The sequence below is a fragment of the Syngnathus scovelli genome, chromosome 12 (assembly GCF_024217435.2).
Source record: "Syngnathus scovelli strain Florida chromosome 12, RoL_Ssco_1.2, whole genome shotgun sequence".
In the NCBI taxonomy this organism is placed as follows: domain Eukaryota; kingdom Metazoa; phylum Chordata; class Actinopteri; order Syngnathiformes; family Syngnathidae; genus Syngnathus; species Syngnathus scovelli.
This window is the reverse complement of record NC_090858.1, coordinates 1,882,350-1,895,386: the sequence shown is the minus strand read 5'-3', so window position 1 is coordinate 1,895,386 and position 13,037 is coordinate 1,882,350. Positions and strand designations below refer to the sequence as shown.

The following is a 13,037-nucleotide window of genomic DNA, read 5'->3' as shown; positions in this document are numbered from 1 at the left end:
CGGTCGTGCCGCCATCAATAGGTCTCTATCGGGCCTAATCAATTCTCATTCTAATCCGTTCGATGAGGCCGTCAACGCCGCGCTTTGATCGTCGATAGCTGAACGGATGACCTCGCTCGTTAATCCCAAATTAGCATCGATCCCGTTAGCGCTGGGCAATGAGTCTCGAACAACAAACGTGCCCTAATGGGAATGGACCACAAGGGATTAGATTGTGTCTTTAGGGTTAGTGAAGCAGCATTTGGCTCATTACCCAGGATTACTCTTGTACATTCCAAAAAATTGTTAACAATTGGACAATATGTTGGCAAGCATGTGCAGGTATGAGCAAAATCATCGTAGTACAGTTTCTGCAGCTCTGTAAAATTTCGAGGGCCGAAACGACCAAAGACTGATTTTCTGTTTTCATTATCTATAGTAGAAATATTGTCTTAGCTCAAACACAGCAGAAACTGTGGCTACTGCATTCCGTCACAAATTTCTCCACTTCATCAAATGAAACAACCGACTTTGGTCACAGAACATATTAAACTTGTAAATCAAGGTTCCACTTTCATTTTCTTGCGAAATGGGTCGCAGAGTTCAGATCAGAACCACATCAGACTAAAGGCAGGAAGCGGGTCACCAATCCGAAAAAAAGAAGAGTTCGCAGATGTTGATGACACCCGCCCCGAGCTTTGTGATGCGGGGCAGATGTTTGACTTCTGTGGAGCGGCAAGTTGTCTAACAAACTTGTTGCCGCTTTCGCCATGTGCCGAGGCGGGAGCAGCCGGCCGACTTGAAGGGACCGGTCGTGGCCTTTGATGCGGGAAATTCTTCTTCATCTGTGCTAATTGATGTCAGATGATGCCATGCCGCATAGTTGCAGTGGCAGAGGTTTCTAGACAGGGGGTGCATTCCCTGGCTCCTGGTAAAACTAATTTAAAAAAATTTGGCCTTGAGCAATATGGCCGCCATACCAAAATAAGGCAATTAAGCAATTAGATGCAGTATTTATTTATATATATATACAGAAATTTTTTATCTTGTTGACCCCAGATCAGCTACTTAAGTGGTGGACCAGCCAATCTTTGGTCTGATGTTCAGCCTCATTAAACTGCTCTTAAAGCAACACGATGGAACAATTTGACCTTTAAGTAACAGTGAGATGTTACATTTCCTTGAAGATGTTAGAACAGTATGTCCTTGCTGTCTTGTGAATCAGCCACAATTCGGCTAGCTTGTAAGTAAAGTAACAATATGCAATCATTTCTTCTTGTCAAAATCACTTTAATGCTATCTTAGATAGGTCTATTGTTTTCCAAAATACGAGGATTTATATTGGTGATGGACCAGCCTGGACGCAAGATGTTAGCAATAGCATCATTTGACCCTTCCACTAAAGTTTTCTTAGTCATTTGAGCGCTAGCAAAATTGATGTCGAAAGTATTTTTCTTAGCTTCTTTGTGACTATCAAACACCTGAATGGATGTTTCAGTTTGAGCAGACAAGGAAGTCACTGTTGGGTAACTTCAATCGAAGAGAGGCAACTAAAAGGATTTGCGGTCAGAAAACACTAATTACACACGCTTGACATTCAATCCGCCCGAGACGGCAGATTACGGTTATAATCCCATCATCGGGCATCAACGCGGGATGTTATTACACATCTACACGGGATGTCACATGAAAGATTAACGTCAACGCAGGGCGGAAAGAAAAAACCCTGCTAGCCACTCGACTTATTGAGATATAATAAAACCAACTGTGTACACAAAATTCTAAAATCAAATGGAAACCGTAGTTAAGAAAAATCGACATCCACTTAACAATACAGTTCTGTCAAGGTTTTGACTTTGGCGCCATTGTTACTTTTCTTTTGTGGCGGAAAGTACAACAAGTGTTTCCAAGCGTGTACATAAAGAATCGTAGAAGCCGCATGTTAACGCCGAGTCGGAAAAAGCTACAAGTGGAGTTAAACAAAACATCACGGGGACAAAATGGTAGCAGTATTACCCCCCCCCCCCCCTCCCATCCCCAGTCAGTCTGGGAGGTAACAGAAGCCACTCACAGGCCGACATACTTATCCAGACAGACTAGACTTGTGTGAGATTGAATCGGTTGTCCCAGGGGAGAGAGCAACGAGCTCTCCATCTACCAAGAGCGGCCCTTGGGGGAAGATGAAGAGCGAGGGAGGGGTGGGGGGTCACAAGGGGGGGAGATGGAAGACAAAAAAAGAGCGAAGGGCATTCGCCGCCACCGCTGCAGCGAAGCCCGACAGCTCCCTCTATTGCTACTCGCGGAATGACGCCTCCGTTTTCATTCATCTTCTTTTTCTACTCCTTAGCAGCTGGCGCTTAATGAAATATAAATACCACAATTACAGCGTCGTAAATTAATACCCCCCCACCCCCTTCTGCGAGAACCTCAAGAGCTTCACCAGCGCTCTTTCAACTCATTCCAAACGTGTCGGAGAATCTTTGAAAGATTCCAAAGAGTCCCTTGCCAAAGCCCTCTAAGAGCATTGAGGGGGCTGTCTAATTACTGGAATACTGAATACATTACTGTTACATTTAGAATCAATCGGTAACCATTTCAGTGACACTTAGTCATTGTACTGCATTCAGGAACCGGCCTGGCGTTCCTCAAAGCTTAACTCTTTGGAATGTTCATACTGAAGAAACATTTTCCAGAAACTTCATCCTGGTGCAGGTTTTATTCAATATGCAACAAGATCATCCTGCATTGCTGCAGAAAGACATAAAACAGCCCGGGAGAAGTCACCACCCTTACTTGCACACTGCATTTTCCTCCCAGCTACTAACTATCCTGTCAGGAGAATTCATTATCAATCTAAAAACACCAAACAAAAAAAAAAAAAAAGCAAAATCTTTTAAGTGGCTGCAAGAGTGATGCAATATATGGCGACTGCTTTGGAACTTTGATTAGTAAAAGAGCTGCTGATGAGAAGCAATAAATAGGCAAACTTTATTCACATCATAAAGCCACAACAGTAAAGAAAAAAAAATTATATAACAAGATCACTAATTACACACAACCTTTACTTTTCTTTTTTTTTTTATTTAGTTGCAAAACCAAACCACAAGAGCAGTCCACAAGGAGAGGGTTGTTTGGAAGAAAGGAAGCACTGCTCATCCAATGAGCTCTTTCTCTCCATTTGTCTGCTTCATTCCAACAATTCCCAGGTAGAACCGAACCGTTCCGAGCCAAGCGGCGACGGTAGGGTCTATGCACCGGCTGGAGGAACCACCGGCAAAGTTGCGCGTCGCAGTCACGCGCAAACGCACTCTTGAGTGCCACACTGTACCGCAAATGTTACAACAAATGAGAAATCACGACATCCACGCACGTACAATCACACCCCGCGTGTCTCCCGATTCGTAAACGTGTGCGTCAAATCGGACGTGCGTGCGCAAATCCACCCGTTTTGCGCAACCGTCTGTATCCAAAGGTGCACCGGGGGGGTGGGGGGGGGGGCTTTTCAATCTCGAGCCTCTCATGTGCGGTGCTGAGGAAGGCAAATCACGCGCTTCTCTTACCTCTGAGTCCGTGCGCGTCCCAAGCAAGAGAGACCCCCCCAAAAAAAATCCTTCACAGCCAAGAAATAAAACATCCGCAGCTTGGTGGTCCAGTCCAGTTCGGAGCAATCCCCCTTATTTATTTAGTTTTTTATCCACGGAATGATTAAGGTAGACAAGGGGAGTCTTTCTGATGTTCTCAACGCGAGTGGGGTAGATGTCACTGCGACTTCAGCATCCTTCTCGCTCTCCTCCTCCTCCTCCTCTTGCGATGTGTAGAGCCGCTCTGAGTGCGTCCGTCCTCTCTTCGCGAGTCTCGGGCGAGATGTGAGGGAGAGAGAGAGAGAGAGAGAGAGTGAGCAAGAGAGAGAGAGAGAGGAGGGGTGGGAAGCGCAGTAACCACAGTAGCGCTCGCATTCTCTCAGTGCGCTGGAAGGGATCCCCTCCATACAAATGTATTCCGGTTTATAGTTTTTTATTATATACAAATGTATTTCTTTATATGCATTCAACTTTTGGTTGTTATATTTTTGGGGATGCAACAGTTGCTGTTCTATCATTGGTCCCGTGAATAGAGCCAATAGTAGGAGTGGGCGGGACCCCATCGGGAGCCCCTGCTGTCCGAGGAAGGCGATAGGCTGACGATTTCAAATGTCTCCAGGCAATGAAGGGTGTCAGAAAGGGGGGACTCGAGAAGACCGTTTGATTGCTTTCTTGGATTATTTCTCGGTGGACTTCAAATAGAACAGTTTCACGTTAAGCGGTCCTTCTCCGTAAATCAAAGCTCGATGCAGAATTTTTATTTTTAAACATTTTGCTCTATTTATCCTGTCTGTGCCAACATTTAAAAAAAAAACGTAATTTATTTCGTGATTGTAATAATAGATGGAGGAGGATGCATTGCCAAAATGACATTCAGCAAGACATTATTAGTTTGGAGGCTGAATGACATAATTAAATTAAAATAAAGGGCATGTTGTCAAATATAATTACGGGGACTCTCTTAACCAACGGTGGCAATTTTTTCCAAGAGTGTGAGATGCAAACCGATTCTAAACTTAAGCTGTTCACACATCTTTTTGATTCCTTGTATGGCCAATATGTGCTCGTTCATATCCTTGTTTCCAATTAGCTAATATACGACGTCACCACAAATACACAAATTGTGTAATCAACCTGCAAACTGTGCACATAAGGTGCTTGTTTCTTGTTTGTGTTGTGTCAACATGCTCGCAAGAGACTAAATGATTAGCACCCAGCATCAGTGTCTGGTTGACATGAAATCCAGCAAGTAGGATGCAAAAAAAAAAAAAAAGTTTTAATTTGAGGTGCTTATTTCCTACCTGAACTCTTCCTTCTAGTGAAGCATCAAAATTCCCCACTCAAAGTAGTTGATAGCTGAGCGCCGCTTGCTTTCAAAGGACTCACCCACTGCGTTTGAGAGCAGGGAGAACAGCTTTATTTTTCATTTCTTTAAAGCCTCATTTTATACAAGAGGTGACTTTTATATTTGACACAAAAATGACCCAAAAACAAGTCCCAAATTCCTAATTGTATGAAACCCAGAAGTAGTCAATGAACATCTCTCCAGTTTCCATTCTTGCTTGTGCTCATCATAAATCCTTCCCGTTTGTCATCTTTATTCATTTCTTTTTGCAAACAGCACAGATGGAGACAATCTTTGCACAATCTTCCGCTCCAACATTCTCTGATGTTGAAATTTGGCTAATGTCGTCGAATAAAAAAAAAAAAACGCACGTGTGCATGTATGTGTTTTTTGGCTTCTGTATGCGTGTGTGTGTTTCTGGAGGCCGCCCCGGTGATTACATGGGGGATTACGGAGCGGCCTTTTAAGGGCCAGCTTGTTTGTTTTCACTTGAGCCTGAAGGATAGCAGGGGCTTTGAGGGGATCACACAAGCGGGCTATATGTTTTAATTTACTCCTCCCTTTGTCCGCCTTCTCCCGGTCTTACTCTTTCTATGTAACTCCTCGTTCTCCTCCCCGCTGTGTTGGTTTAATAGAGGGCAGCAGTGACCAATCAGCAGGCTGGGATTATCGCACAGTTGGCCATAATTGAATCTTAGCTGTCGGCACGAGAACTGAGCAGGGGGATTTTGGGGCTGCCCGGGAACATCTTAGAGGGATGTGAAGTTTATTATTTTTTTTTTACTTTTGTTGTTGTTTTTAATGACAAGAGACATATTCCATCATCTCGCCAGATTTTGACCTCAAGCCCGCGCACATAGCCTTCATAAAGCTTTTATTTAATAAAGCCTTATGAAGGTAATAACGTTTATGGCTTTGCCCTTCATAACATCAGGATGCAACGATAAAAGTGTAATCGTCAGTCTGGTTCATCAGTCTCGTCAACACACGCCGCAACTCACCACATGGTCGCCGCAACTCGTCAGGCAATAATGCGGCACCTTTATGACTCAATCTAGACTCTACACTAATATATAGCATGAGTTTATTTATCTGACTCCAAGGTAATGTTTGTAACAAGCAATTAAAAAAAAAACAATGCTCGAGTGAAAAAAATAACAGCTAACTATACCCCAAAAAAACAGCCCTCCAGCTAAAAACACAACAACCTACCTATCACACAAAAAGAAACCCAATCAGCCCCCCTAAAAAAAAAAACACCAGCCACAAAAACAAGCAAACATCTTTTGCGTAGAATTGTAAGGGAAAAAAATCAATTAACATAAAATAGGGAATAAGTGAAGCGTTGTAAATACTCCTTGGGCGAACTATAAATAGCCGAACGTGTTCCTTCCCAAACCATGTCGTATCAACCGCAAACATCTGAAAAATAATTTGGAGAGGGAAGAAAAACAAACTGAATCCATTTTAAAGTAAAGCACCCCAAAAAATTCCAAATGCACTTTACATTACACTTGCATTTCCCCTCAGGCTGCATTTAAACATTCTCTGATTGGGTTTGTCTGTGCTAATGGGCCTCATAAGACGTCTCCTCGCCTCAAATGAGAAGGGAAAAGGTCAACGCAAAGTTGGGAAATAAATAAGAAAACAACACGGCTAAATCAAAAAGAGAGAGAGAGTGAATGAGTCCAAATGGGCAAAGACGGCCAATGAAAAGCGAGCCTTGCATAGAAGCTGCCTTGTGTGCGAGTTGGCGAAGAGGAGCGGGGCTGCATAGCAATGGCCTCTCGCCTCACGCTTTAATCAGCCGCCCTGCATGCGCTAAACATGCCCCCCCTCCCCTTTCCCTTCTCCACCACTCCGGACTCATTTAATCAGAGCTTCGGCTCGTCTGCATGCATCAGCGTTGCACAAAGAGCAACAGCGTGTGAATGGAAGAATGGAAAAAGGAGCCTCCGAGACAAACACACCGGGAGAGAGAGAAAATAGACGTCTGCTCGCCTCGTACAGAAAGAGGAAGGTGACACTTTTTTAAAGAAGCGACACGGTTGATTTGTGTGAGCTTGCACGTTTAATAAACACTCAAGGGAAGATTCAGGCCGGATTCAATCAAATACTACAATAGGATACCTCTGCCAAGGAAGAAGTGTTATAGTACATTTGAATGTGTTTATTTTCTTGTTGTTACTTAATTAGCTCGCTGTCTCCAGGAGAAGAATGTGAGAGCCACTTTTTAATTCTTTGCAAAAAATGTCAGCTCATAACGAGTGGGAAGTAACTACAAATACTTGATTACTAAAATTGCTAACAGTGGAACCTCGGTTTCCATAATCTGTTCCAGAAAACTCGATTTAAAATGAGTCAAACAAAATCCAAAGCAATCTTTTACATAGGGGTTCATGTCAATCAAATTAATCCGTTCTAACAGGATAAGTCTATGCAAATAAATACATTTTATTTACTACAACTTTACATTCAATATCTGTGGGTGAAATATAAATGACCAATAAAGTGGCTAAATGAAGATTTAACCTCAATTTGATCTTTATTGAAGACTATTGATGAGAGTTTCTTGTCTATAAATCCTGTCAAAAATCACAACACAACAATATAATAGCAGTTTCCACACTTTAATACGTGACCCAAGAAAGTGTGTTGAAACTGTTTTATTGTTCGGTCTGTGTACTTTTATTTTGACCTTCAGGAGGATATGTGACATTGACGATGCTTGAGTGTTTGCCAAGCAGGCAGGGAAGATTATTGCCTCGAGCTGGAAATAAAAGCTCGCATTGTGGAATAAGCCTTGCCTATTTGTTGAACCTTTTAAAAACAACTTACGAAATGCTTTGTATGAACAAGCATCGATTTCTGGAAAATGAGTTTAAAAGGATAAAAACTGGAACAAAATGTACTTTTTCACTCCGACCTCATTTAATCATTAACGCACATCTCACTCATTTGTTCACAACTAACTCCCTCACTACGAAGCTCACTCTTTAACTCACTCACTAAAACACTCCGGCCTTCTTCTTCCATTCGTTCCAACGAGAGCGCCGCGACGCCGGCTAGCACGCTACACCGCGTGCTTAGAATCACAACTAGCGGCTTTCTGTTTATATGACAAACTTTCCCTGTGTTTTTCCTCTTTGTTGTTGTTGTTTTTCTTTCCCGCTCAGAAAGTGCACAGTAGTGTTGGGGAGCTGTCGCTGGTGCGCTTGAATAATCCTCGGCCGAGGCCAATTAAATATTCGCCATCAATGGGGCACCAAAGTGTTTCTTTGCCTCGGATGCGGGTGCTGCTGTTTAGTTTACTCGCCTCGCTTTCCCCTCATTTGCTCCATTGCGTGAACAAAGCTTCTCTGCGGGAGGAAACATTTCCCCGCCCGGCATTTCCCCCCCGTCTTCTGCCTACAGGTGTAAAAATGATTTTACGACAAAGCGCTGATCGGTGTTGAAGGTGCCGATCCCCGCCGATGCGCCGTAGCTTTGAAGCGGTCACATGCGTTCGTATTTTTTTTTTGGTCCGGTATTTTGCATACGCTTGAACCCATGTGGGGCTTTTGTAATGTCTGCTGCAATGAAGAAAAACAAGTTTTAAATTTATGCTAATGTGCATCGCGCGTCCAATGCTAATTTGGGACTTTATTATTTTTGTTCAAACAGCACTGCAGCAAGTCGTCTTGCCTTACATGAATTAGCAACCGGTTGCTAAAAGGGCTAAGACAATGCTACTGCGGGATAAATTCATGTTGTTAGTTTTCACAGCTATCTGTTTCTGGAAAGAAAATCAGAGCCAGAGGCTTTTGTTTACGTTGAGATTTCCAATCCTTTTTGAAAACAAGCAGGGATGATTAAAGATTTAATCATTTAAACACGCAATCACTTTGGAAGCAAACATTTCAACATTTACACTCGTGTTGTTTTTGTGGTACGGTGCTAAATATGCCGCCGCGAAAATATCCGTCGACATCATCAGCTCGATGTTGATGGTTAATGTGTTTTCTTTAAACAGCCCGCACATTCTTTATTTACTCGGCATCAGTCATCTCAGCGGGGCTTCTCTGCTCGTCCATCTCCCGCCGTTATCTTATCGCTGACTGCTGACTGAGTGCACATGTCTGAGTAAGGCGGCGATAAGAAGATGTGACGGAGGAAATGCAGACTCGCTTTTCAGCCAACACTCCCCGTCTGGCCTTTGCTGATGTTTAACATTTATTTTGTTGTTTTTGTCTGTTTGTTAGGTGAGGAGATGTAAAGTTCAACAGATGACCTTGCTTCGCAACACTCAAAAGGTAGAGACATTTTCCCATTCGCATTTCACAGTTATAAGGTCAATGTAGGCTTTAAATACAATACGAACAAAACTCACATGTTTAAATACAAGGACACCCCAAAATGGTGTCCCCAATTATACCCAGACACCATTTTCACCAACTAACACGGAATTGGGTCAACATGTCTATCGTAACGGAACATTTGTAAAAGGTTCAAGTCAGCCATTTTAGTGGGAAACGGACATTTTGAGTGAATTGTACGGCCTGCAAACTTCCACAGATGGTTTATGGGAAAGGTTGTTTGCTTATGTATGATAATTTCAAGGATTAATTATTTTTTTAAAAAAAGGGTGTATCGGTTCATTCATAGCTACTTGTAGTTCTAATTCATTTGTATAATTTTAATCAAAGAATTGTTATTTTTTAATCCCTGTGGCACATCATTAATCATGCTGGTGGAAAGAGTTGCAAAATTAAAATATTTCAGAGATAAAAGCAAGAAACCTCAGCAAAAAAGAAAAATTAAGGGAGCTCCCCCCCCTCCCATGTTAACATTTGTCTCGATAGTCAACACTAATTTCATTACATAGTCTGAATGTTCCATTTGCGTGCGTGTGTGAATTAAGGACAGATTTACATTGTGCATTCCATCGAGTCTCCCGCCGGTTAACTGACAATTTAAAAGTTCAATACGATGACCGACCTCATCAATAAGAGTCAATACATGTTCAATTCCCCTAATGGGAAAACGGTTATTATCAGTTCCAAGGCGCAAATTAGCAATTTTGCTTTTAATAATAAGAGCGAGTTCCGCATCAGTGTTGCTTTTTTTCTTTTTTGGTAGGCGTAACGCATTCCCTCCGGGCGGCAATTAGCGCTCAATGAGCGCTCGCGTGGCGGGCTCCGGGGACAATTAGCGTGCGGTGTGAGTAAGCAACTTGTCATATTTTGTAGCACACAATGAGCCCAACGCAAACCACCCACCGTGGAATGCCTTGAAAAATGACGCCGCCGCCGCCGCAGCAGCGTATGTACAGATTAAATGGAAATCCCAAATAATGAATGCATAGTGCTTGCTAACGATGGAGTTTAAATTGTCCTGTGTCTATGCTCCCTGCTATTTATACATTTATCTCAAATCAACTTTCCCTATTGAAATGAATGGGAAGGCCAATAATCCGTTCCAGCCCTTCCAAACCACTCCATTTTTTTTTTTTTTAAGCACTGTTGAGTTGTGTTCTTTCTAAAAATTGTCAACAAAATGACTTGCAAGCATTTTACGTGTCAGTCTAGTCTGGCCTAAGAAAAAAAACACACTAGCCCATCTTGTGTGTTAAGATGTTTTAATGCTGCTTTGAGAAGCAGACTGGTAAGACAATGCGAACATTTATTCCTACCCCCCTGTTTTTTTTTGGGTCACTTGGCAGTATTATTGGTTCTCTCCAAGATTTCCATGATTAGCATTCATCCCTCTCACCATGACCAGCTAGGGTGAGAAAATGTCAGGCGGTCGTCTCGGTAAAAGGTGAAATGTCAGGAATGGCACACTGATGTCGTTTGGAAAAAGCCAATGTGAGCAAGCTTGATGTTGTTTTTTTTAAGCCTGCCCCCAAACACCAGACCAATATTCGCGTTTGTCTTCTTTTTTTAATTCATCATGGAGATGTGTTGGTTTTATTGATCCGACTCATTCATGGAAAGCACAAGAAACAAAACAAAACAAAAAAAAAAATCAATACAAGGATAAAATCCACCACATTTTCAACATTCTTTGGACACATGACTGTTACAGATTGAGCCTTTGAAAAAATGCCACCATCGAGCTCCACCGAGGTCACGCCATTGCGAAGTGAGCTTTTCAAATAGTCAGCACCAGTCGTTACATGGCTTGTACGACCAAGGTCACTGTCACTTGAAGACCATACATATAGACACACACACACGCACACCTTCACCCTAAGGAATCAATTTATCTTGCCAGAAAGACATCGGATTTGTGCTGATAGAATCTACTGCAGAATCGGGGGTCAGTGCTTCTGTAAATCCTTTCCTCGGGATAACTTGATTGGCTGTTTGGAAATATAGTCTGCGTGCATCAAGATGGCAATGTTGTATTCTGATATTGTTGTAATATTATTTTTACTGGCTCAACTGTTGCTGTATCTGTATGTATGGAAATGCAGCTTATCCCTTCCATATTATTCTAGTCCAGTATAACACATGATGACATGTCAGCAATAAAACTAGACTGAATATAATTCCCTGAAATTTGATGATTTTGACCCAAAGTGAACCCAAATAGTAAATAAAACCAATATGTCATGGTTAAATTTGACCTGTATCTACTGATATTGATTTTATATTAACTCGAGAAAAACAAACATTGTTTAAATAGGACCTTGAAACAGAAGAACTCACTTTCCATTTGTAGTTTTGCGTAGAAACATGCAGCTGTTGGTCTTTGAAGGATCATGGTGGAATTCAAATGGACTTGGAACACGTATGCATGGAAATTCAATCTCATTGTTAGTCTTCAGACCAATAAACCTTTTTGAGGCCTGTTAATTCCTCCCAAAATACATGAAGGCCTTCTCTGGTTTTAAAAAAAAGTCACTCAGAAGCACCAAGTGGAATACTAGAAAAACGCACTCCATGTTCACCCAAGGACATAGAATTGTGAGGACACGTAAAAGTCTCAAGGACATCATTTTGGTTGAAAGCAGCCATTTTGGGTTTTGTTGAACTCCTCCCACGAGATTCACCCAGCAGACCCCAATCAATTGACCCCACTCAGAATCAGGATTTTTGCCCCTGGTAGAGGTCTGTGCTCTCAAGTGAGCACCATTGGAGTTCAATCCATGGCCCTCTTTGCTCGAGCGCATAAAAAAATATGTCCACCCAGAGAAGAGGCGAGGGAGTGCAAAGGATGTGAGTTGGGGGGGTTGTCGTGTTGCAGGGACGGCGAGGGATGGCGGCATCTCCGAGGCGGACTCAGGAAGAAGTTGAGAAGCGGTGTGGAATCGAAGCTCGGGCCTCCCTCGCTGCCTTGTTAATCTCGGAGGACTTGACATTTGAAAACCTTCCTTCCTCCTCTTCATCCTCCTCTTCCTCGCTTCCTCTCAACTCACTGATGTGTGTAAATCCAGCAGTGAATAGACTGGAATTTCTCCACTGCTCTAAATCCCCTCCTCGCAAACCAGGAACTCTAACTGCTCATTCAAAGACGGACTTGCCCTAGAGATTTTCTACGACAGCTACCAAATTTATACCACAAATGCTTGCCAGATGGGCAGTGAAGTGAGATGAGTTAAATTTCCCTCACTAACTCTGGGCGGAGTATTGTAGCAAGATTTGATAACCGCCCATAAAACCTGATGCCTTTTTCAAATTCCACCCCCAAGATCTGTTTAACTACAACATGAAACTTGGTAGGGAGTGCTATCATGACTAAACCCACAAAAAAGTGTGAAAAAGCCAAACGTGGAAAAACGCTGGACGTCTGCCATCTTGGTTTGAACATGTCCTGATCCTTCAAAGAGAAATTACTCCCAAAAACGCCTGAAACCAGTTTAACTTTACATCTTGAAACTTGATAGGCAGCTCTATTATCAGCAGACCCACAAAAAAAAAATCTCAAAAAGCCATGCCTGATGAAAAAAATCTTTTTTTTTTGGTGTATTTTTTGGTGCAGCACTACGACAACACACCTGATCCAAGTGTTCAGCGTAGTATCAGCCCGATAACAATCCTGATGATTTGAATCAGGTATGTTGCAGTGGGGATGCATCTAAACCAAACTGGATTGGCGCCCTTGAGGACCAGACATGGTGACCCCTGCCCTAAAACATTGTTTTCGTT

At 42.5% G+C, this 13,037-nt stretch overlaps 1 protein-coding gene across 1 annotated transcript in view; it reads right to left on the bottom strand.

Moving 5' to 3' along the window:
• The window catches only part of cdh11 (cadherin 11, type 2, OB-cadherin (osteoblast)), a 45,144-nt gene extending 41,295 nt beyond the window's left edge, over nt 1-3,849 (bottom strand). Inside the window, exon 1 of the mRNA XM_049735914.2 lies at nt 3,540-3,849. The gene's annotated coding sequence lies outside the window, so the exon portion shown is untranslated. The remainder of the gene's footprint in view (nt 1-3,539) is intronic.
• Nucleotides 3,850-13,037: the final 9,188 nt, after the last annotated feature.